General features: G+C 44.6%; 1 protein-coding gene across 1 annotated transcript in view; it reads left to right on the forward strand.

The window, feature by feature from the left end:
- Positions 1 to 4,719: 4,719 nt before the first annotated feature.
- Positions 4,720 to 25,629, forward strand: part of LOC135204649 (tigger transposable element-derived protein 1-like) — a gene marked incomplete at its 5' end in the record, with an annotated part of 265,628 nt that continues 244,718 nt past the window's right edge. Inside the window, 1 exon segment of the mRNA XM_064234797.1 lies at positions 4,720 to 4,913.

Consider the following 25,629-nt stretch of genomic DNA (forward strand, 5'->3'; position numbering starts at 1 on the left):
GCCTGGGCATGGCCGCTGAAATCTATCAAACAAGGCAGTTTGGTAGTTAACTACTGGTCTGGTAGTTGGGAGTCCCTCCCAACCAGATGTAAACATTCCAATTTGGTTTCGGTCGTCGTCAGGGTTATTTCTTCGCTTTCGATGCGACTGTTCAGCTGATTTCTTTTCTATCCTGGTGGGGTTTTTCTTTGTTTTCTGTGTGATATATATGTATATTTGTGTTCTTTTTGTGTATGATTATAGTATCTAAATGCAAACCCAAGAATCACAATTGCTTAAGTCTGCCCCCGTCCAGCGGTGCCCTAGGGTGCAGGGTAAGAAGTGCTGTAGCTTCTGCTCTTCTGTTGATGTAGATCGTCATGCCCTGTGATCCTCTTGCCAAGGGCGTGAGTGTGATATGAATAACCATTGTGCCAAGTGTTGTGACTGGTTTACAACGCAGTTGGGGAGGTTTGCCTTGAGGTGGTGGTATCACAGTGGTTTGGGGTAATACACCCCCTACCACACCCTTGGTAGCTAACACTTCATCTTCCTACCTCTCTCCCAGCAATTGTCCCATACTCTCTGCCTCCCTTTTGGGGGAAGCCTCTGCTTTGTCTTCCTCTCCCAACTTGTCAGGGAAGGAAATCAGGGGGGGAGGGGGACTGTGGACCAGGACAGTCCTGACTTGCATAACTGGCCGGCTGGTCATGAGGTAAAGTTGGGTCTGAGGAACGGATTGTTGCTGGGTTCCTCCTCTCTCTTCTCCAGAGAGATTGGTGGACGCTGCAGTGGAAAAGCGTAGAGCTGAGGACAGCGATCGCTTAGTACACCAGGCAGTTGCGAAGAATTATGAGCAGTCTCGCTCAACTGCGGCTAAGTCTCGGAGCTTAGCTAGCGCTTCCTCCACTCCTACGACGTCAGTACCGTCGAGGGTAGCGCGAGGAAAGGCCCAGCCTTCCTCTTTTGCTTCGAGAGGTGAGCGTCAGCCCTCCTCTCAAGCCTTCTTCTCTTATGGGAAAGGGGCTAAGCGGAAGGGGAAGACTGGGTAACACTAGGGACAGTGTTCCCCCTCACCTGCTGCTGGAAGTGGGGGGTGCCTGGCGAGCCATTGGGCAGCTTGACAGCACTATGGAGCTGAGACTTGGGTAGTGGATGTCCTTCGGGAGGGATATCTACTTCCCTTTGAGTCAAGACCAACCCTCACTTCTCACCCGGTCCATCTTCGAACATACATTCCCAGTTCTGCCAGGGATGTAGCACTGACTCAAGAAGTGCAGACCATGCTGAGCAAAGGAGCTGTGGAAATCGTACAAGATCAGTCACTGGGGTTCTACAGCCGACTTTTCTGGTGAAGTCTACGGGGGCCTGGAGACTGGTGATAGATCTCTCTCCTTTGAACCAATTCGTTTGCCAGACTCGGTTCACAATGGAAACAGCACGCTCAGTGCTCAATTCTATCGGAGAACGATTTCCTGCTTTCGGTGGACCTGAAAGATGTGTATTTCCAAATACCCATCCATCAGTCCTTCAGGAAGTAACGTCGCTTTATCCTTGATGGGATGGTGTACCAATACAGGGCACTTCGTTTCGGTCTCTCAACTGCCTCACAGGTGTTCACGCGAGTGTTCACTCTGGTGTCGGCTAGGGCCCATTCGGTTGGGATAAGTATCTCAAAGTCAGATCTCGAACCCAAGCAGAGGATAAAGTACCTGGGCATCCTGATTGACATGGTAGCAGCACGAATCTTTCCCACAGATTTGTGGATCAGCAGGTTCAGGGAAGCAGCTTGTCAGTTTCTGTCCCGACAGGAACAGTCAGCTCAGCAGTGGCAAGTCGGGATCGGTCACCTGTCGTCACTAGAGAAGTTAGTCCCTCACGGGTGTCTTCACCTGCGGTCTCTGCAATGGAGACTAAAGGAGTGCTGGTCACAGGCACGGAATCCGCAATCCTTCCTGGTTTCCCTTTCTGAGGAAATTGGAGTGCCGCTTCGTATTCTCCCTCCGGAGATGCTTCTGTTCTCAGACGCATCGACCGAGGGTTGGGCCGCACACCTGGAAGAGTTGCTGGTTGCAGGAGTGTGGAACCGACATGACAAGCACCTTCACATCAACGTCCTGAATTCAAGGTAGTGTTTCTCATGCTCCAAGAATTCCGGGAATGGCTGATGGGACACTCAGTGGCGTTGATGAGCGACAACACCACGGTAGTGGCATACGTCAACAAACGGGGGCCCTAGTGTCCCTCCCGTTACACCAGTTGATGATGCAGGTGCACAAGTGGGCCGTAGCTCACTTGGTAGAGCTGTCAGCCAGATACATCCCAGGCAAGAAGAATGTAGTGGCAGACAAGCTCAGCCGCCAGAACAATTTGATTGGGGCAGAGTGGTCTCTACACCCAGGTGTGGCGGAAAGGCTGTTCGACCTGGGGGGGCGTCCAGTAGTGGATCTGTTTGCCACCCAGCACAGCAGAAAACTTCAGGTTTTCTTCTCAGTTGTGCCAAACCCATAGACGGCTGCAGAGGATGTGTTCCAACACCCGTGGAACAACCTCTTTGTGTACGCCTTTCCCCCTGTTCTGTCTGATTTGCAAGGTGATCAACAGGGTGCTGGTCACCAGCAATCTTCGGATGATTCTGGTGGCACCCAAATGGCCTCAGGCCGTTTGGTATCTGGACCTGCTGGCTCTTCTCTTGGAGGTACCGCGAGAGATTCCCCCATGGCACAACCTGCTGTGTCAACCGCATGTAGAACGGTACCACCAGGCAGTACATTCCCTGTCTTCATGGCTGGCGGTTATTCACCATCTCTTGCAAGCGAGAGGCTTTTCTTGCCAAGCAGCAAGAGATGGCTGGATACCTCAGACAGTCCTCTGCAGCAGTATACCAGGGAAAGTGATCCGTCTTCAGTAGGTAGTGGATTTTCTGATCTTCCTTCGCCAAGCTCCTCTCTGTTTCAGCAGTCAAAGGATACAGAGCTGCCCTGGCCCTAGTTCTTAAGCTGCTAGGAGTTGATATTTCTTCCTCCAAGGAAATATCTCTCCTGATGAGGAGCTTCGAGTAGTTTTGCCCACCCAGGGAACTCAGGCCCCCTGAGTGGGACGTGACTCTTGTCTTATGGAGTTCGACTCGTAGACCCTACGAGCCTCTCCGGGAGTCATCAGACAGGGATCTGACCCTCAAGACCGTCTTTCTGCTGGCCCTGGCATCGTCAAAGAGAGTAGAACTTCATGGGCTTTCCTTCGATGTCAAACACTCGAGGGGATGGGAATCAGTTACGCTTGATTTCGTCCCTGGATTTTGTAGCGAAGACTCAGAACCCTTCGGTCCCTGACGCCAGGTTTGAGTCCTTCACGATCCCCTCCCTAGAGGACTTCACTGATAATGACACGGAAGAGATGCTACTTTGTCCTGTTAGAGTGCTACGGTGCTATCTGAAGAAAACTTGACACCTCAGGCCTGAGCGTCGACGCCTCTTCGTTAGCACTGGGGTGACCAAGAAAGAAGTGTCCAAGAACATAGTTTCTTTTTGGCTTCAAGAGGTGATCAGGAAAGCGTACGACTCCGAGAGGGTGCCAACACCAGTACCTTCCACCCGAGAGCCCACGAAGTTAGAGGTATTGGTTCAACCCTTGCATTCTGCAAGAACTTGTCAGTCACACAGGTGCTGAAGGCAGTGGTGTGGTCCAACCAGACCACCTTCACCTCCTATCTTTGGGATATTGCCCATAGGTCCCTGGACACATTTTCCTTGGGACCCATGGTGGCGGCTCAACAAGTTGTGTAGCTTACCCAGTTCCTTTAACAGGACAAGGTTGCATCTCGTCCTCATGATATTGCATGAATGGAGAATGAATGAGGTTGTGACTGGCTCCTCTTCCTTCTCTTTTCTTCCCTCTCCCTGCAGGCAGATGGTAGCGGTCGTCACAATGCTGGACAGGATGGTGGTGCAGGTAAGCTACGCAACTGAACTCCATTCTATCTCTTTAGTTAGGGATAGAAGCATTTATCCGTCCCTTCCCTAGCAAGGTGGGAAGCGGACAGCAGTAAAATACAAACCCAATGCTTTATATTTGGCTTCTTACTTATGACTTAAGTTCTTGCTTGCTGTTCATAAGAGGTACGCATGCCTGCCTCTTATAAATTGGTCCAGAGGTCTGGCCACTGATCCTGCAGTTCTCACTCCGATCAGTTGGACAGAGGCTAGGTCCCCCCCCCCCCCCCCCCCCCCACCCCCCCCCCCCCCCTTTTGCTCTTACTACCAGGGAGGGAACCCAGGTTGGGCGAACACCAGTCTGTTCACAAGACTCAGATTCCTCCCACCAATAAGTAAGTCTTCCTTATGTAAAGGACCGTTGGTTTGTATAATGTGTCGGAACAAATCACCATTTTTGAAAGTAAATTGTATTTTTCCTAACTATACAAACCTGAGGTCCTTTACATAAGGAATTACTATCGGCGCTGGCTGGACCGGTCACAAGATTTAATGACAAGGTAGTTCAGCAGTAACTGCTTGTCTGATGGTTGGGAGTCACGCCCGACTGGATGTAAACATTCCGCTTTGCTTTAGGCCCAGGAACAGAGTGAGGGGTGGCATGAGGTGGGCCTATATGTAAAGGACCTCAGGTTTGTATAGTTAGGAAAAATACAATTTACTTACAAAAATGGTGATTTTACTTTGAAAAATTGTGATTTATTGCAGTAGTTTTAATCTAAGTTTCATGTTTTGTTATCTATTGCAGGACACTGGATGACCGGTTGCAGGTTTCTGGGCACAAGGGATATCCTCATCTTATTTGTTGCCGATTGTGGCGTTGGCGTGAACTGCTGACCCAACACGAACTTCAAGCTCTCAATCACTGTCAGTACGCATTTGATCTAAAAAAGGAAGATGTCTGTGTAAATCCTTACCACTACACTAAGATTAAAGCTCCAAGTGAGTGTCATTGTTATTTTTAATGCTTTATTTAAAATTTACATTCTTGAACAAGGTGGTTAGACAGTAACTACCCAACTACCCCACCTGCCTGGACAAAAATACTCCAGTTTACTTGTGGCCGTCTTGGAGTGAAGACATATGTTTGTAAGCTCTTGCTGACTGGTTGTTAATCATGATTTCCTGGTGGGATCTTTCTTTTATTGTTTTCGATGTTTTTTTAATATACTTATTTTGCATTTGAGGGGCAAGTATACAAACATAAATATGGAGTAGCTATGGGGTCTTCATTATCACCAATACTTACTAATATCTACTGTATATATGTGTGTGTAATATTTTGAGACCAATGTAGTTCCTAATATTAAAGTCCCTAACTCAAAATTGAAAGGTTGGTGGAGATATGTGGATGATATTTTTACCGTTCTTCAGGGTGAAGAAAGTGAAATAAAAATGTTTCTAGAGAAAAGCAACAATAATAAACTGTCTTTTTTAGACATACAGATAGAAAATAAATAAACAGGATATAAATTCAGCACATATGGAAAGTCCACACACACAAAATTATATATTCATTTCATCTCTTTTCACAGTCATGATATAAAAATATATAGGTGGTCTGTACCCTATCGGCTCCTTCATGGTGATTTAAGCGTTGCCCCATACATTGCCAAATCTACTTCTCTCGAGTTTTTTAAAGGCCCAACCCTTCCCATTTACCCCTTTGTTCATATGCGAACAAACCTGAGGTCTTAACAATAGGATAATTTCTAGCGCCTAGCTGGATCCGGTTAAAAAGCAGATGAAAGCAAGGAATCTTGTGATATCGGGCAACACATGCGTAGATCGGGTGAAGAGTGGTCAAGGACCGCTCATCTACACCAGTCTTTTCTTTAACCGCCTGGGCGAGAGTTGTTGTTTACCTCTCTTGGCCTTTTCCCGGTTCATTGCCCGTTTCGTTTCTTTTAGTGTGTGTGTGTGTTTTTACCTGGTATTATGGCTTCTGCTTCTTCTTGATGTCAGCGTATGTGCCCCGGAGTTCCTGGGTTTCCGTGTTCTCGTTTTTTGGCTTCGGCAGAGACCGACCCTCACATTATATGCAGTAGGTGTTGTTCAAATTTTTTACTATTACAAATCCTTGCACGGAATGTCGGGCATGGCCTAAGGAGTAGTGGAGGAAGTTTTATGGTAAGAGGGAACATCGGAGTCTCTCCACTCTTCTTACTTGGGAGGGCTTTCTTCCTATTCCCTATGTTTCGTCTTCCACAGTAGTCAATCCCCATAGTAGCATTGTCCCTGCATCTCCTTCCTTTTCTTCCATTGATTCATCAATGGAAGTACCGGGAGGTCGCCAGGGCAATATTTGCGATGTAGCCCCCTCTTCCTCGGGAGTTTTTTTGGTTCCCGAGAAGGGTGAGGTTTTTTTATCATCCTTTTCTCTTCCAGAGTCGGAGGCGTCCAAAATGGTGGCGATTTGGAAGACGCTTGGGCTAGGGATACCCCGTCCTTGGAGGGGTTGCTAGCACATTTTGTGGAGGCTCGCACCCCCCATCCTGGTCTGGCCAGCCCATCCCCCCTCCTCCTGGCCTTGTCTTCGTGAGTAGCAGCAGTCGGCCATCTTGTGTTGCTCCGCCAGTGTCTGAAGCCGCTTTGAGTTGGAGTGACTCTGTGGCGTCAGTCCGGTTGATGACGCCACGGGGTCCATCTTTGTTTATTCCTCCGCCGGTGGCGTCTCTTTCCCCCTCGCACCGAGGGGAAGCCGTGACGTCACCGCCGCTTGTGACGTCACTCTCATCGATGACGTATCTCCCGGTCGTTTCCTCTGATTCGCCTCGCTTAGCCACAACGCCATCACTGCTGCCCAGTTCGCAACATCTCCCTTCCTTGTCTTGGGAGCCTTCTCTGGCCCATCAGTCTGAGGTCATATGCCAGGCAGTGCTTCAGAGGCTGGACTCTGTATTGGATGTGAAGTTGGCTGCCTTATCGGTTGGGAGGACTGGTAGGAAACGTGTTGCTTCGTCCCCGCCTTCCGAGAAGAGTGTACATAAGAAACTAGTGTTGTCTTCCTCTCCCTCTTCCCCCCTCTACGCCTCGTCGGCGTATCAAGCGTTGGAAAGCTAAGGACTTTGCCTTCGAGGGAGGAACAACGCGGACGTGTTCCCGAGAGTGATGCGGTTTCGGGCAGTGTTAGTGGTGTGTGCTCTGCAGGGGGTGCTTCGCCCTCGGCCTCGTATCTCTAACGTGAACAACCCCCCCATCCTCGCACATTGCAAGCGTGTTGCAACCTCCCCTGCCCGTGCACGTGATGTTAGTGCTCCTTCTTCTCCAAGGCCTATTCGTCGCCGTAAGGATCTGAAGGCGCCTGTCAAGACGTCGAAGGTAGTGAGCACAGAGTGGTGCAGCTGGAGTCTGCCTGCCTCTCTTACTGGTGCTTCCAAGAGTTCGACTATAAGGGATTCTCCGTCAATCTCGAGTGTTCGAGTTTCTCTCCCATCTCACGTACATACGGCCGCCACGCCCTTGACCATTCATGGACATCTGGAGTCATCTGTTGAGGTAAGTGATGTGCCTGGTGTTACAGTTGGTCCGTCTCAGAGGCCGACGCTTGGACCCAGCCCAGACAGGTTAGTAGAGGTTTCGGACTGTTTAGCTGCTAACCCTACTGTTAATTTTGGTGAAGAAGGCGCATAAGAAGAGCCTACACACCCTTCTCGTCGTCAGTCTTCGGTGCCAGAGCAGGAGGAGGTAGACACGCAGGAGTTTCTGTCTTCCTTTTCAGAAGTTATTGATCTCATTCATGGGTTCAACAATTTGGAAAGTAGGACTCCGGCTCGGTCGTCTTACACTCCTTCTTGCTTGGAAGCCTTGGTGGGAGCTACTCAGGACCCCAAATCATCTCTTCAGCTTCCTTTGTCAGGGTACGTTCAGTCGGTCTTGCAGAAGGTTAACGCCTGTTTCTGACCGGGATGGTTCACTTCGCTCTAGGGGCTCTACCAAACTAGTACCCCCGCCTCTCACGAGACATAGTAAGTACTATGCTACGAGCTCTGCATTTTTGTTGTCACGCCACCTTAACCCAGACGTTATTCGCCTGAAGCCGGGTTTGACTTTGGAACAGGTGAGGTCAATGACTCCGTCCTTGTCTCCGCAAGATGCCTCAGCTTTGGAATCTACAGCGGCCTCCGTGTTGCAGACAGTTTCTTGGCTGGACCTCTGGTCTGTGGTTATTGTCAAGATAGCTTCTGACAGGTCCCCTGAAGGATTGGTGAGTGCCGCCTTGCTTGCCAGTCTATTGCAGTCCGGGGGTAAGGCATTTTCATATTTGGCTCACCTCAGTGCCAATTTATGGGCTAATCTTCTGATTAGGAGGGACGCAGCTTTGTCTAGGATGGAGAGATCACTCGACACCGAGTCTTTGCTGGTTTTGAGGAACGGTGATCTGTTGGAGTCCCAATTTTTGTTTCCACGGACAGAACTCGAAAATGTGATAGACCAGCGCCGGGGTGACACCAAGGACTCACTGGTGCACCAGGCCGTGTCTAAGTTGAGTCTCGCCCTCGGAGACATCCGGTTCCTCCTCCTCCCCCGGTCCAGCAGCAGTTGAAGAGATCGTCGCCTGGTAGGCCATCGAGGACCTTGAGTTTGGCAGGGCCTTCCCATTCGACACAGCCTAAGTCTCAAGATCAGCGCCCCTTTCGCTCTCGTTCCTTTAAACCAAGAAGGTGCCCCAGGGACAGAGGTCAAGGGGGCTGTCGGTAGGTTAGGCGCCTCTCCCTCCTGCACCACGGGTGGGGGGGTGTCTGGCTGGCCATTGGGCCAAGTGGCAGAGTTACGGGGCAGAGAAGTGGGTGATAGATGTCCTTTGGGTGAGATACCTGTTGCCATTCGACTTCTCTCCTCCTCTGTCGGACAAGCTGCAGCTCAGGAAATCGTATCCTCCAGATTCTCTGAAGTTCTTGGCTCTTCAGGAGGAAGTGCAGAAAATGCTGGACAAGGATGCAATAGAGGAAGTAGTGCATCCGTCCCCAGGGTTTTACAGTCACATCTTGGTGCCCAAGGCGTTGGGAGGATAGAGGCCTGTGATCGACTTATCCACCTTGAATCACTTCATCAGGAAGACACGGTTCAAGATGGAAACCCCGCGCTCGGTGTTGGCAGCTGTGAGGGAAGGCGACTTCATGCTGTTGATAGACTTAAGGGACTCACACTTCCAAATCCCTGTTCATCCCACGTCCAGAAAGTTCCTTCGCTTCTCTCTTGGGGACAAAATCTTTGAGTTCAAAGTCTTGTGCTTCGGGCTGACGACAGTCCCTCAAGTGTTCACAAGGTTCTTCTCTCTCATGTCAAGTTGGGCCCATGCTCAGGGCATCCGTTTGCTGAGGTACCTCGACGATTGGTTAGTCTTGGCAGTATCCAGGGAGAAGCTGCTGCAAGACAGGGATCGTCTACTTCGGTTCTGTCTGGACCTGGGCATATTAGTCAACCAGGAAAAGTCAAACCTCGTACCCTCTCAAAGGATTCTCTACCTGGGGATGGTCATCGATACGACAGTGGCAAGAGTTTTCCCGTCGGATCAGAGATTGGAGAAGTTGCGGGCTGTAGCGCGCAACTTCCTGTCAAAATCACATCAGTCAGCTCATCAGTGGCAGGTTCTTCTGGGAGTGTTGTCCTCCCTGGGGAAGCTGGTCCCTCATGGGCGTTTTCATCTTCGGTCTCTGCAATGGAGACTGGGGGAATTCTGGTCTCCGGCGGAGGACTCTTCACTGTTTATGGTTCCTCTGTCTTTGGAAGTGAGAGAAGACCTTCGTTGGTGGTTGGACGACCGGAATCTGTTGAAGGGTGTCTCTCTGCGTTCCTATCCCGACCATTCCTTCTGTTCTCGGATGCCTCCCTCGCAGGTTGGGGCGCGCACTTAGGCGGCCTCATCGCTTCAGGCGTTTGGGGTTTGGAGGACAAGCAGCAACATATCATCTTCCCACACGATGAAATAAATAGGCCAAAAGGCCAGATTGTAAGTCAGTAGTCGCTTGATAATGCCATGAGGTGAAACAGCTGTCGCGACAAAATTCAATAAACGGAAGAAGGAAGTCTGTATATTTTTCACCAGAAATTGACGAACGAGAATCGGAAAAAACTTCGTCGGTATGAAGATACCTGCAAGAAACTTATGAGCCCACTAAAGCAAATTGCTTTTAACGAAATTGTATAAGAGAAAAACTATGCCCTAAAAGTATTGGAAGAAGTGGCCGGGCATGGACACGATGGAGGGAGGTAGAGAAGATACTCTGACACCGTATAGAAGAATCCGCAGTAAGAATCCAGCAACTGGAAGTTGAGAAGAGAAAACATTGGGAAGATTTCTGCATTAACAGCCCACTAAATGACCAACAAAAAGCACATGACCTCCTTGAGTTAGAGGAGAGGAATTACAGACAGGTGGTGACAACGAGGCACAACAAGAAGTTACTCATCCTCATTGGGGCCCCGTGAGAAGTGAGGAACACAAAGATGGCTTCGTCGACCTGGCTGGAATCGACCTGAGCCCCCATCAAAGGTCCCTCCTGAACCTGGGTCTGAAGTGCCACTATGCCACGAAACCACACACCGAAGCCAAGAGAATAGCAACGGAGGCCCATATAGATCAATTTTTACAACTCTGAGATGATAGTAAGCTAGAACTAACACCTACTGTCATTGATGAACTTGTTGGAGAAGCAGGACGGCAGAGAGGACATTTCCCGAAGCCAATTAATCACCAAGGAGATGAGGGAAGCCGCTAAAGAACTACATAGCAACCCAGACATCATCATACGGAAAGGTGACAAATCATCAGTCTACGTAGTGATGAAGAAAAGTGATTATTTTGAAAAGATGGATAGGATCCTCCTGGACACCTCCAAATTCCAATGTTTAACAAAAGGACCACCGAAGACCTCAGAAAGAAAGTGTCGAGGCTTGTGACTAGGGCCAACAATAAGCAAGACGTCGTAAAATTCCCTAAGGTAAAAGGAGACTATGGGCCCGGTTACTGCTACGGGGCAGTGAAAACGCACAAGGCAAGGAACCCCCTAAGGCCCATCATCTCTCAGATGACATCCCCAACCTATAGGATAGCGAAGGTCCTGAATGATTTGCTGTTACCTTACATACCCGGTGCGTATTCACTGAAATCAGCAGTGGAGTTTATCGATCTCCTACAGGAAAAAGGACCAGAAGATGACATTGTCTCACTCGACGTTGAGAGAGTGTTTACGAATGTTCCCGTCAAAGAAACGATCGACGTCATCCTTGATCGTGTATACAGGTCCGAGAAGAACCTGCTACCCATTTCCGAAGATGTCCTCTGAGATATGCTGAAGGCTAGTACTACGGAGGCCCCTTTCCTCTCTCATCAGGGTGAATTATTTCGACAAGTAGACGGAGTCGCCATGAGATCCCCACTAGGGGTTCTTTTTGCAAATATGTACGTGGCCACCGTCGAAGAAAGGACCTGTAGAGAGCATCAAAAACCTAGGATTTATGGGCAGTACATCGACGATATATTTGTCACAATAAAAGAACCTGATGATGGCCAGAAAACTAGCCAGATGCTCTGAAAAAGAAACTCCAGTGCTCAAACTTCACCAACAGAGTGCAGCCATCACGAAGACTTTGCCATTTCTTGATGTCCTGGTAAAGCAACAAGAAGGACAGTTTAAGACGACCGTTTGTTTATATGAAAGCAACAAACGCTGGCCGTTGCTTGAACGCACACGGGGAATGCCGGACGCCATACCAAAAAGTCTGTCCTGAGTCCGTATGTCAACAGAGCCTTCACGCACAGCACATCATGGAGAGACATACATAACGAACTCGATCAAATTCGCCAACTGCTGACAAACAACGGCTATGCAGATCAAATGATCGAAGCAGCAATAAAAAAGAAAATGGGCGAATTTTACCAACCCAACACGATGACGAAAAATGAGGAGAACTTGATTATTTACCATCGTGTACATTATGGGTCTGCATACAAGGAAGATTGCTGCACACTACGCGGGATAATAAACAGAGGCGTAACCCCAAAAGCCCCTTACCACAAAATAAGCCTTAGGATATATAGTAAGCCCAACCTTGTAGCAAGCCTTGATAATGAAGAACAGCACCGCCTCCTGGGGACCAAAGGAGATGAGCACGAAATGTAGTTTACAAATTTACTTGGCCAGAGGAGATGTGTAAATCTCACAGCCAAAACTACATCGGGCACACTACAACGACCCTTTGGAGACGTCTGCTGGCTCATAGAAATCAAGGGGCCATCCATCAACATTACATAGATGTTCACGACAGGAAGCCATCTCTACAAGAGCTCATAAAAGGCACCCAGGTCGTGCACAGAAGAGACAACTACGGTCGGCTCTTAATAACGGAAGCGGTGAGCATCGCTATTCAGAAGCCGACCTTGAATGTCCAACAAGAATCGGACCATATACTCTCCAGCAGGAGAAGGAATACTCATGCAACAGGGACCAGACAGCGCAACCCAACCCACCGAGAACATCACGCACCTTAGAAGACTTGAGAGGACCCAGCTTCAGCGAGAGCCAAGTAACATCCTTGCTCAGGTCTCTGAGACCCGCCCACACAAATCAAATGCAGCCGTTAACAACATACGACATTTGGACACACACACACACACTCAAATTTAAATTACACACATTTATGTATAAAAGAAATTATCTGACTGTTACCTTTATGCATGCTGTAAAAACATTATATATATATATATATATATATATATATATATATATATATATATATATATATATATATATATATATATATATATATATATATATATATATATATATATATATATATTATATTTTATCCCTGTATTTACATTTCTACATTCATTTTCATTCTGTATGTAATTTTGTAATTTTTATCTAAAACAACATGTAAACATATTAAATTTTAGACATACATTTAATGAAACACTAGCACATAGGATTGTATTTTGAATATTTATTTAAACACTGTTTAAACTTTCACTTTTATTGTCACAGTACAATATGTCCTTATGTTCTTTGTATCCAAAACAACGCCCTTAAGCTGTTAATCCCTAGAGTAACCAGTACCCATACCTTAAGGTCATACTTCCCACACGATGAAATAAATAGGCCGAAAGGCCAGATTGTAAGTCAGTAGTTGCTTGATAATGCCATAAGGCGAAACAGCTGTCGCGGCAAAATTTAATAAATGGGAGAAGGAAGTCTGCGTATTTTTCACCAGAAATTGACGAACAAGAATCGGAAAAAACTTTGTCGGTATGAAGATACCTGCAAGAAACTTATTGATGCCACTAAAGCAATTGCTTTTAACAAAAATACACACACACACACACAACACACACATATATATATATATATATATATATATATATATATATATATATATATATATATGTGTGTATACTATATATATATATATATTATATGTTTGTGTGTGTATATATATATATATATATATATATAGTATATTATCTTTATATATATATATATATATATATATATATATATATAGTATATACTATATATATATATATATATATATATATATATATATATATTATATATATATATACATAAATATATATATATATGGGTCGACGTGTCGCGGTGGAAAAAGGTCCTTCTTAATACTTTTTCTGATATAAATAATTTCCAAATATACCAGAGAAAGTTAAACCATTGTATGCAGAGGTTACTACCCTCGCGCGAGCACCTCAAGGGCGTCGTGTATAAAGAAAGGGCGTGTGAAAGCCACTAAACACAGGTCATCTTCCAATTAGATTACTCCTTCGTCAACACATGAACACGGGATGCGCCGATACAGCGGTTCTCAACCACACCGCTCCGACTCACCCAGTCCCCGCCCGATGCGAGCGCCATCTTACATCCTTCTTTTGGACTCGTGAGCGTTGTAATTGTGCGAATCGTGTCTGTATTTTCCTACGATTTCTGGATTTATTTCATCATGGCTGAAGCTCTACCTTCACCTGGACCAATGTTAAGTACCATAAATTCTGTTTTATTGTAAAAAAAAAACAGCTTATGAATCGGTATTTACACGTAATTTTGGGGTTTTATAGCATGGTACCGGCCATGCGCTTACAACCGATCGTAAACAAAGCATGTTGGTTTCGGTATGCCCCTACGTGTATTTTAAGATAGCTTTTAGCTTTCCATTTTTCCTTTTTAATGCCACATTCGATAGTTCGTCTCACAGAGTGTTTACTGTGCAGATTATAATTCAGTTTAATTGCAGGAGTTTGGTTTTACGTATTTGCACAGTTTATAATATTGGACCTCACGAGTCCCGTTATTATTATAAAGTAGTCTTGTTTAAGCGAGGAAGAGGGCTCCTTTGGACAGTCAGAAGTAGTGCATATTTATTAGCATCTTACATGTCCAAACAGTATTTAAAACGTTGAGAAAATTCTTTACTGTTTTAGTCTATAAGGTGAAATACTGCGTCAGACATCGGGCCGCGGTTACGGTTAGGCCTTTTGTGGTGTTTACGCTAGTCCTCTCTTCCTCGCTTACTCATGTCTTTATTTATGAATATCAGTTTATGTAGTTTTATGGTTTATCATAAGGAACTGGTCGTTCATATACGAAGTGTATTAACCCTTAAACGCCGGACGGTAAATAAAAAAATGACTCCCGTGTGCCGGAGGGGTTTGAGAGTGAGCGCGTAAGCGGAAAAAATATTTTTTTCAAAAAAAATCACAGCGCGCTTAGTTTTCAAGATTAAGAGTTCATTTGGCTCCTTTTTTTCTCATTGCTTGAAGTTTAGTATGCAACCATCAGAAATGAAAAAATTATCATTATCATTATATAAATAATGCGATATATGATAGGGCAACAACGAAAACTTTCATATTAATTAATTGTATTCAAATCGCGCTGTGCGCAAAATGGTTGAAGGTAACAAGTTACTTTTTTTTTCGTTGTAATGTACACTAAATTTCAATCATTTTGGATATAACAAATTGTAAAACGATAAAAGCAAACACAGAGAAAATATTATCACAAAATAATGCATGAATTCGTAACGCGCTTACGTAAACACATATTTTTTCAAAAATTCACCATAAATCTAAAAAATATTGTCTAGAGACTTCCAATATGTTTCAGAATGAAGACAAATGATTGAAATTATTACTATACTGTAAGAATATTAGCTTACAAATGCAGTTTTCTACCATATCTGACGAGCTAAAGTTGACCGAATGTCGAATTTTTTATATATATATTTTTTTTATATGCAATTATTTCGGAAATAAGAAAAAGCTACAACTTTCAAATATTTTCGTTTATTTCTACTGAAATTGCGCACATTTTCATATATAAAACTCTATGAAATGCCTAATATGAAACGGAGCAAATATTCCGAGAATGGGACTTACGCATTTCGGAGATTTGTGGCGGAGAATCGCGCGCGGAGGGGAAGGAAAGTTTTTTTAAAAAATTCACCATAAATTTAAATATTGTGCTAGAGACTTCGAATTTGTTTCACGATGAAGATAAATGACTGAATATTACTAAGACTGTAAGAGTTTTATCTTACAATGCGTTTTTTTCGACCATTTCGGTTAGAGTCAAATTGAACGAACGTGGTTTTTTTTCTATTTATCGTGATTATATGCAAAATATTTCGAAAATGAGAATAGCTACCCCAACCTCAACTATTTATTGTTGTATTATACATGAAATTGCGCACATTTTCATATATAAAACGTTATGTAACGGCTAATTTCAAAATGGTGCAAACATTACCACAATCGCACGTATGATTTTTCGGAAAGAGTTACCGCGCGGACGTAAAGAAAATGTTATTTTTTCATAAATTCACCATAAATAGAAATATTGTGATAGAGACTTCCAATTTGTTGCAAAATGAAGGTAAATGCTTGAATATTACTAGAATATAAGCGTTTTAGCTTACAATGCGTTTTTTCGACCATTTCGGTAGAGTCAAAATTGACCGCAAGGTTGAAAATTTGTCACTTATCATTTTTTATATGAAAATATTTCAAAATTGATAAAAGCTACAACCATGGGTGTTTTTTAGTTGTATTGTGCTGAAATTGCGCACATTTTCATATATAAAACTTTATGTAACGGCTAATTTAAAATGGTGCAAACATTACCACAATCGCATGTATGATTATTTTCGGAAGAGTTACCGCGCGGACGTAAGGAAAATGTTTTTTTCATAAATTCACCATAAATCGAAATATTGTGCTAGAGACTTCCAATTAGTTGCAAAATTAAGTTAAATGATTGAATATTACTTAAATATAAGAGTTTTAGCTTACAATTGCGTTTTTCGACCATTTCGGTAGAGTCAAAGTTGACCGAAGGTTGAAATTTTGGCACTTATCGTTATTTATATGAAAATATCTTAAAACTGATAAAAGCTACAATCATGAGTATTTTTTTTTTTTGTATTCTACATAAAAATGCACACATTTTTATATATAATACTCTATGTAACGGCTAATTTAAAAAGGTAAAAAAATTATGTCAAAGTGACGAAATAACCTTTCCGAGATGTGTCACAGATACTTTTTAGTGCGGCAAGAAAGAAATTCGCGCTTGCGCGCCTGCGTAACGATTGTAAACAAAACAACACCTTGATCCGTGAACTCCCAGCATCCCCCAAGGCGCGTGATTTCAAGAGTTTTCGGCTGGTAGGCCTAAAAGTATTTTTCCGCGAATTTTTAAAAAAACTTTTGTATGTCGACGTAAAATACGTCCAGTCGGCACCCGAGAGACAAAAAATGTCGACGTAAAATACGTCCAGTCGGCGTTTAAGGGTTAACTACTGTCTAGTACTGGAAGAGGCTGGAGACATCCCCCTCTTTTCAGTTACCTTGTAGTAGCCGCTCGAACAATATTACTAGCAAGGTTGGATTATTTCCCCCTTTTGTTAGCTAAGTTAAGTACTATCTTAACAGTTCTAAGTACATAGGTACAGGGAATTGGGGAAAGATGTCCCCCTTCCGTGCAAAAGAGGCTGGATTAATCCCCCTCTTTCGTGACCTGATTGTACTTTAAGCTTGGCTACGTATTAAGGTTATTAGGCTTTAGTTTAATCTAGATAAACTATTATATTTTATATTTTCATTCAAGGTTTTCCATACATGAGGTAGTACCATTCTTGAACATAGTTAGCCTAGGCCTCTGTTCTTGGTCCAGACCGATAACATTGTATCATAGAGTATACCACCCAAGTGTTAATGCCAATATAAACTAAAGTAGTCTTGGGAACCACTTGCTATAGTGTTCCCCGACTTTACCGAAGAATTAACTTTAATCGGTAATTCTGTTTTTGGTGGTACTATACGCTATAAGTTATCGCGAATGGTCCATTAACATCGTGGTTAAGATCAACCACTATCGGCCGCCATTTGCGTTTCTTTCGGTATTCCGCCCAGCATGTTCTATCATAAGCCCCCTTCCTTTCTCCCCCCGCCCCCCGCCATGGCTTGGGGAAGATATGGAAAAGGTGGAGTGGTAGATAATTCAATAAGAATTACCTTACGGAACATCCGTTCGCCGGAGAGAATCCACCGGCGACGATCCGTCTTATTAAAAGGTTACCATTAGAAATGTTAGTTGATTTTATCATGTGGTATGAGATGTTTTGGCACATCATCTCCGGCATTGCCTAGGCCGATTGGGAACACCTTCCCCTGTTAGGCTTTCCGTTTTCTCGATATGGTACACATCCTCAGCTCCGGTAATATGGCTCCAGTGATGTACTTCACCGGAGATTAGCAAGATTAAATATTATTCTCTAAAAAGAAATATGGATTTACCTTGTTGATACGGTAGTCATTTTCTCCGGAGATCACCGGACATCCGGGATATACGGAATAAAATTGTGAATATTTCGGTTTAACATACGTTACACTCTCCGTTTAATAGTGTTAGCTACAACGAGACTTTATATGCATGCTAAGTTAAGAATACTTGCATGCTCTATTTCTAAGTTAGTTCATTAAGGAGAGTGAGTACTTATTTAAAATATTATATTACAGAAAGTCCGTTGCGCCTTCCAAGGATGTCCTGGGAATTTCAGTGATCCGGTGGGACATGACTGCTGTCGGTCCCACGCTCATTGCTCGATCTCTTTCATTGCTGAAGAAGGCAGACCCCGTACAGATCTGGTTCCTGGAGTCTTGCGCATGGTGTTTTGAGTTGACCTCAATCTTGTTAAACGATGAGGTAAGATCAAGTAACAAATGGGTATACAATTCTTGATTGTTTGATTAATATAGACATAATTATAGTTTAAGTGTTAGTCAATGCGACCCGTTTATTCCTATCCCCTCTTACAGGCGGATGAGGAGAGTTTGAAGGCGGCCAAGGCAAGTCTTCGACAGTGGGTGTCTGGATTCGGCCGTAATGCTCCACAAGGTTGCCCTTATGTGTTGGATAGCACTTTAGCTACCCGTCTGTTCCCCAAGGTCTCCGTCGGCTGGAGTAAAGAGTGAAGTAGCTGACTCCGATTATAGAAGCCATTCGAGCGGTCTATGGCTCCAAACCAGGACGACCAACAACTGACGGGAGATGTGGCTGCTCTAGACATCCATCTAGAACCGATGGATGAGCAGGTAAGTGGCGTAGAGGTTCCGGCAGGATCCTTCATTTCTCCTACCCCCTCTTCTTCTTCCTCTTCTTTTCTAGGTTTCGATAAATCTGTTCCTTCACCTTGGGAAGGTTCTAGGTCAGTCCGACCCAAGGTGAAGCCTTTGAAGGCATCAAAGCCTTCATCGAAGGCGTCTAAGTCAACTCCGTTGGCGAAATCAGCGTCGTCTCCGGCCCCTAGGCCATCGACTTCGTATGATTCTTCGCCAGCTGCCAAGGCACCTCCTCCTTCTAAAGGACAGAGGGGTAAGTCCTCGCCTAAACCCAAGACGACGGAGCTTGACCTACAAGGTCTGACCTCCTCGTGGACAAACTTTTGTCAAGGTTTAGAGAGGTAGTGGATGAGAGGCTGGATGAGAGAATTCCTCCTACTCCGGCTCCCACTCCAGCCACGCAGTCGGTGACTGACATAGTGGCGGAGCAGCTAAAGCCGATCAGAGATCTGATCGCAGGTATACTCCCAATCCGGAACTCAAGCTGCTCCATCGACAGTTCCGGATGCATCAAAATTACCGCCGTTCGATAAGAACAACCCTTGGCGGTTTGCACTCCACGCTCCATACTTGGATGGCACACTAACCCTTGAGGGTCTGGGTACTCGACCATTGTCAGATTTTCGAGTTCTACCCAGAAGGACTTCAGTTTCCTTTCAATGGGTTTGTCAGACTGACGGAGAATGCATTAGTCAGAATGGATAAGTTCCTAGGAAACAGTTATTTTCCCGAAGGAAACAAGCCCAAGCTGTCTGGCTCGCATTATGACTGATTGGGGTTGTACAAACACAAAATTAACCCCTCACAAAGGATCGTATACGATCTTTACATCTCCCACAGGACATCGCTTCTCTGTTCATTGATAAGATCACAGAGCTTTACAATTCAGGCTGAGAATGATTGATCTGCCAAATGCGAGTCTCAAAGAGACGGATGCTACCTTCCTCGCCCTCATGCCAGCCACTGAGAATTCTGGCAGGACGTTCCGTCGACTTTTCACAGTCGGAAAACTAGACGCAGACTGTGCGTCTTCTTTGTTTTCAGAAAGACTCCGAACTGCCGGATAAACTTACTTAAGGCAGAGTTTGAGGCAAGATCAGGTTGGCTAGGTCCATCAACGCAGTGACATCACTGGAGTTGGTGGCCTCCATATATAAAGAAGAGCAGCTTTTCAAGGTCTTAGCTAAGAGCCTCTTACAAACTTATCAGCTGGACCTTCATGAATCATTGCAGCCAGGAAAAGCTGCAGGAAAAACATGTGTTAGCTGAGGCGACTATTAGGCACGAGCCTAATAGACTGATCAAGTCTTCCTTCTGGGGAAAGAATCTATTTCCTCCAAGAAGAAGTAGACAAGGTTGCTACAGGAGGCGGCCAGGACGAACCAAAACCCCTTCGAGTTCGTTGGGGTCTCTCTTCCAACGGAAACGGAAGTTCGACCCTACAGCAAAGCACCAGAACCCAAAGAAGAAACAAAGTATTTTACTACTTACAAGGGGTTCCGAAGTCAGCAACGCCAACAAACAAATCCTCCAACCCAAGTGTCGAAACCTTCGACATCAAAAACCACTCAACCACAACAATTTATGATTGTACCCGCACCTCAGGGCGTACAGTCACCAGCCACTGCAACATGGATGTCTTCTCCGGCATTTAACCCGGCCTACGAAGAACCACCGGAGCCTTCGAGGATACCCTCGACAATCCGGTGGTAATAGAGCTAGAGGACAGTTCCGCCAACGTGGCGGACCTAGAACCAGAGGCGCAAAGGGTGGTAGAGGATACAAGGCCGACCCATAATCAATGAGAAGGACCGGGTAGGAGGGAGACTGTACCGGTCAGAGATCAATGGACCTTCAGCCCTTGGGCACACAGTATTGTTTCCAAGGGTCTGGGTTGGAAGTGGAAGAAGGGGTCCCCACCTCCTCCGGTGAATTTCTTTCAGACACCTACACCGGATCTGAAAGAATACACCAAAGATCTCCTACAGAAAAAAGCTATAAAGAGAGTAAAAAGCCTAAAATTCCAGGGACGTCTGTTCACTGTTCCAAAGAAGAATTCGAACAAAAGAAGAGTAGTCCTGGACTTGTCCAAACTGAATTCTTACATTCTCTGCGACAAGTTCCGTATGCTGACTGTCTCACAGGTACGGACCTTACTTCCCCGTGGGGCCGTCACCACCTCTATAGATCTTACAGACGCTTATTATCAGTTCCGATGGCAAGAAATTTCTCTCCCTACCTAGGCTTCCGCTTAGGCAGAAAATCCTATGCATTCAAGGTGATGCCGTTCGGCCTCAACATTGCTCCCAGGATATTTACGAAACTAGGAGAGACAGTATTACAACAACTCAGGAAACCAAGGAATACTGCTAGTAGCCTACCTAGACGATTGGCTCATTTGGGCGAAACAGTAGAAGATTGCCACAAAGCAACAAACAAAGTAATTCAGTTCTTGCAAAGTCTAGGATTTCAGTTGAACTTCGAAAAATCCCGGCTACAACCAGCAAGTCAGTTCGATTGCTGGGTATTCATTGGGACTTGAAAGAGCACAAGCTATCTCTTCCACCCAAGAAAGCCAAAGAGATAGCATTAGCAACAAAACAATTGATCAAGAACAAAATGATAACAAGACGAGCTTTAGAAAGAATTCTTGGCTTACTCCAATTTGCCTCAGTAACAGACGTCCTACTGAAAGCCAAACTCAAAGACATCATCGAGTTTGGAAAAAGAGAGCAAAAGATACATTTAAGAGACAAAGTATCTACAATTCCCTCCGTTTTAATAAAGAGACTACTCCCATGGACACAGTCCAAGAAACTGACCAAATCAGTTCCTTTACAAATCCCCCTCCTCAAGTGACGATTCATACCGACGCGTCACTCAGTGGTTGGGGGGTTACTCCAACACCAAATGTTTCAGGGAATCTGGCACTCAATATGAAACAGTTTCACATAAATGTGTTGGAAGCAATGGCAGTGTTTCTAACCTTGAAACAATTGCTCATCACCACAAGACAAGTCATGTGAGGATAGTCTCAGACAATTCAGTGGCCATAGTCCACTGCATAAAACAGAGGAGGTTCCAAATCACCCAATCTGAATCATGTTCTAGTAGCAATATTTTCCTTGGCAGCAAAAAGAAACTGGTTCCTGTCAGCAACACATCTGGCAGGAGTAAAAAAGGGATTTTGACGAAGGAAAAATCTATTTCTGGGTGATTGGCTCGTGTCGCCCTATGAAAGTATCCTTAATATCATTCTTTTCTAGGTAAAATTAGCCTAAATTACCAGAGAGAAAAACAAAAACAAAATTAAGAAAATGTCAGTAAAACGTGACTCGCTCACTTCTTAAAAAGAAGTGTCGGTAGATGATAAAGGGGCGAGTGTGGAACACTACCACGAGCCAAACACCAATTAGACTTCCTATCAGAATCCCCCAAGAGAGAAGCTGATACCAACGGGCGATGCAGCCTCTACTACTGCTACTAGAGGACGCCACGGACAGCAGCGCCCCTAGCGGACATCCATTAATTAAAACAGTTAAAATATCTTGTCCTGCAAGGGGGGGAAAACAAACCATAAAAAGGGGGGGGGAGGGGGGTTTCATAGGGCGACACGAGGCAATCACCCAGAAATAGATTTTTTCCTTCGTCAAAACTCCCTTTTCTGGCTCAGCTCGTGTCGGCCTATGAAAGAGTACCAGAGAAACAGACAAGATGGAAAAGGGAACAATGAAAAACAGTTTAAAATGATGGATATAATATAAGTAAATCAATTACAGCATACAAATTAAGCACTTAAACTAACTTATTTTAACAGTAAAATAAAGGAATGTTAGTAATCTTAAAGTACTTAAATGGTAATAAAGTAAATTACAGATATGCATGTAAAATAAGGAAAAATTGGGATTTACTTAACAAAAATACAAAAATATAAAATATATACACCCATGTGTCCTACCCTAGCATAAAATAAGGGTAGGTACACTGAAATCCATCATCAATACAAATATTCCAAAATATATACAAATACATTGTGACTGAAGTTCATCATAAAGACAAAATGGTGATATATACATATCGTGTCCTACCCTAGCATAAAAATAAGGGTAGGTACACTGAAGTACATTTATCAGTACAAATGTGGATGTCCCTAGCAAAAAAAATAAGGACAATCCACTATATGATACAACGGCTAAGGCTATGATGTTTGAGTAGCTGACGATAGGGTGAGCATGTGGTTGATGTAGGTAGAAAGGAGACCTGGATCTATACTACAACTAAATAAACAGTATCAGGGGAAACTATGGTTTCCCGCTGCTACTGCTGAAAAACTTTTAAAGATTCCCAAGGGACTTTAAATAATGCCGTTTAAAGAACTGTCGGAGATTTCCATCCAGTATACTTTCTAAGATCCTCAAAGTTCATATGTTGGAAATAATTAATTGAGGTGGCTACTCCCCTGATATCATGTGCTTTTGGGAATGACTCAGGGTTGGCTTGTTTAATGAAGTAAAGGATTTGCTGTCTAATGCCTTTAACTGATAAAGTACCACCTTTTTCTCTCTGAAGAGAGAGCACCTGAGGATCTAGAAGAAGTACGAGATAGAAAGGCTCTAAGAGTTGATACTGGGCAGAGAGAAGGATCCTGTGGAAGTGGGATAACCTTCCAAGGGGCCCACCTTGCAAGAGGATCTTCATTTTTGGCTAAAAAGCTACGATCCGGAGCAAGTAGAACTTCTCCTGATGGGAGGAATTCCACATGACCCGCATCCCTGGATAGAGCCGACAGTTCTGAAATTCTAGCTCCTGAGGCTAGGCTTAATAAGTAATAATGTCTTCCTCAGGAGCATTATGAATGTACAAGATGAGTTGTCAGTATCTGAAGCTAGTTTGAGGACGTCATTTAAGAACCCATGAAACTGTAGTAGGCCTCTGGGAAGGTCTAAGTCTAGCACAGGCTTTAGGATAGATGTGAAATAAGATTCAGTCAAATCTATCTGAAAACCTACTTGAAAGATTTTCTTCAAAGCCGATTTATGAGTGGTAATCGTGCTAGCTGCTAACCTTTTTCAAATAAGGATCTGAAAAAGGATATAGCCAAATTAACTGTCATGGTTGTAGTGTTCGATTCTCTCAAGAAAGATGCTAATTTTAACAGCTGAGTCATATTTGTCTAATGGTTGACTCTATCTTATCTGATTCTAGGAAGAGAATATCTGTGGATCAATGTCAGCATCTTTATTAGCCGCAAACTTCATGAAGTCCATAAAGTAGGGTCTGGAGAGTTCCTGAGGAAGCGAACACAGTCCTCATTTGTACTGATTGTGATAGTTTTTGGGATTGGGGATCCGTTGAGGTCGGAGACCAATTCCAAGAGAACGGGGATACCAGTTGCTCTTGGGCCAGTCCGGTGCAATCAGAGCTACTATCCCTTTTAAAGACCTTAGTTGTCTAGGACTTTCAAGAGAAGATTCACTGGAGGAAAAACATAAATTCTCCTCCACTGATTCCAATCTAACGGACAGGGCGTCCGTGGCATAAGCCAGAGGGTCCAGGTTGGGGGCCACATAGCAGGGAGCTTGTGGTTCACTGTGAGGCGAAGAGATTCCACTTGGAGACCTGGGGACGACTCTCCGGCTTACCCACTGGAATGACCTGACGTCCAGAGACCCACTCTGATTCCAGAGGAACTGACCGGGACAGAGCGTCTGCTATCACATTTCTTACTCCTAGCCAAGTGAGTGGCAGACAGATGCCATTTGTGTTTGTTTGCTAATGCAAAGATGGCTATCATGACATGGTCACATGTTTGGATTTGGACCCTCCTCTGTTGATGCAATGAACCACCACTGCACTGTCCAAAACTAGCCTTAGATGAGACTTCTTCGGGGGAAGCAGTCTCTCAGAGTAAGAAATCACTGCCATTGCTTCCAACACGTTTATGTGGAGCTGGCGAAATTGAAACTGACCAAGTCCCCTGAACCTGTTTGAACTGAGAGTATCCCCCCACCCGGACAGGGATGCATCCGTGTGAATGGTTAGCACTGGGAGGGGATATTGAAGGGGTACTTTCTTGGCTAAGTTCTTTACTTTTGACCAAGGCCGTAGTTGGTTGCGGAGGATCTGTGGAATCACTGACAACTTGTCTCGATATTTGGAGTTTGCTTTTGACCGCCAAATTCGATTTATATCTTTCAGCCTTGCTTTCAGAAGATATCTGTTACCGAAGCAAACTGAAGAGACCCTAGGATTCTCTCCTGGTTTCTTCTTGACGTTTGTTTGCATTTGAGGAATTGCTTGACAGATTTTGCTATTTCCTTCCGTTTGGCCACTGGAATTGATAGATTGTGGGAAGACAAATCCCATTGGATCCTAGCCACTGAAAAAATCGCGATTCCGGAGAAATAAGTAGTCCTGGAGGATTTCGTTTTGTTTATCTGGAACCCCAGATGTTCCAGAAAGTGAACTACCTTTTCCGGTAGCTTCGAGACATTCCTCGACTGTGGTGCCCAGATCAACCAATCGTCGAGGTATGCGCTACCATGATTCCCTGAGCTCTCAATTGTTGTACAACCACTTCTGCTATCTTTGGAATACCCTGGGGGCTACATTCAGACCGACCGAAGGGCATCACTTTGAATGAGAATGTCTGATTCCTAGCCTGAATCCTAGGAATGGGCGGAAGTGCCTGGCTATAGGGATATGATAGTATGCGTCTGTAAGATCGATGGAGCATGTGACGGCTCCACGCGGAAGTAAGGTCCTTACTGCGAGAGGGTAAGCATCTTGAACTTGTCGCAGCGAATGAAAGAGAGTTTAGCTTTGACAAGTCTAAGATTACCCTTCTTTTTGTTGAGCCTTTCTTGGCACGCTGAATAAGCGCCCTTGAAATTTTAGCTGTTTGACTCTCGCAATAGCTCCTTTCTGAAGGAGTTCTTCCGCGTAATCTATCAATTCCTTTGACGGTACCTGATGAAATGATTTGATTGGAGGAGGATCTTTGATCCAACTCCAGCCTAA

The sequence above is a fragment of the Macrobrachium nipponense genome, chromosome 47, assembly GCF_015104395.2.
Source record: "Macrobrachium nipponense isolate FS-2020 chromosome 47, ASM1510439v2, whole genome shotgun sequence".
Taxonomy (NCBI): domain Eukaryota; kingdom Metazoa; phylum Arthropoda; class Malacostraca; order Decapoda; family Palaemonidae; genus Macrobrachium; species Macrobrachium nipponense.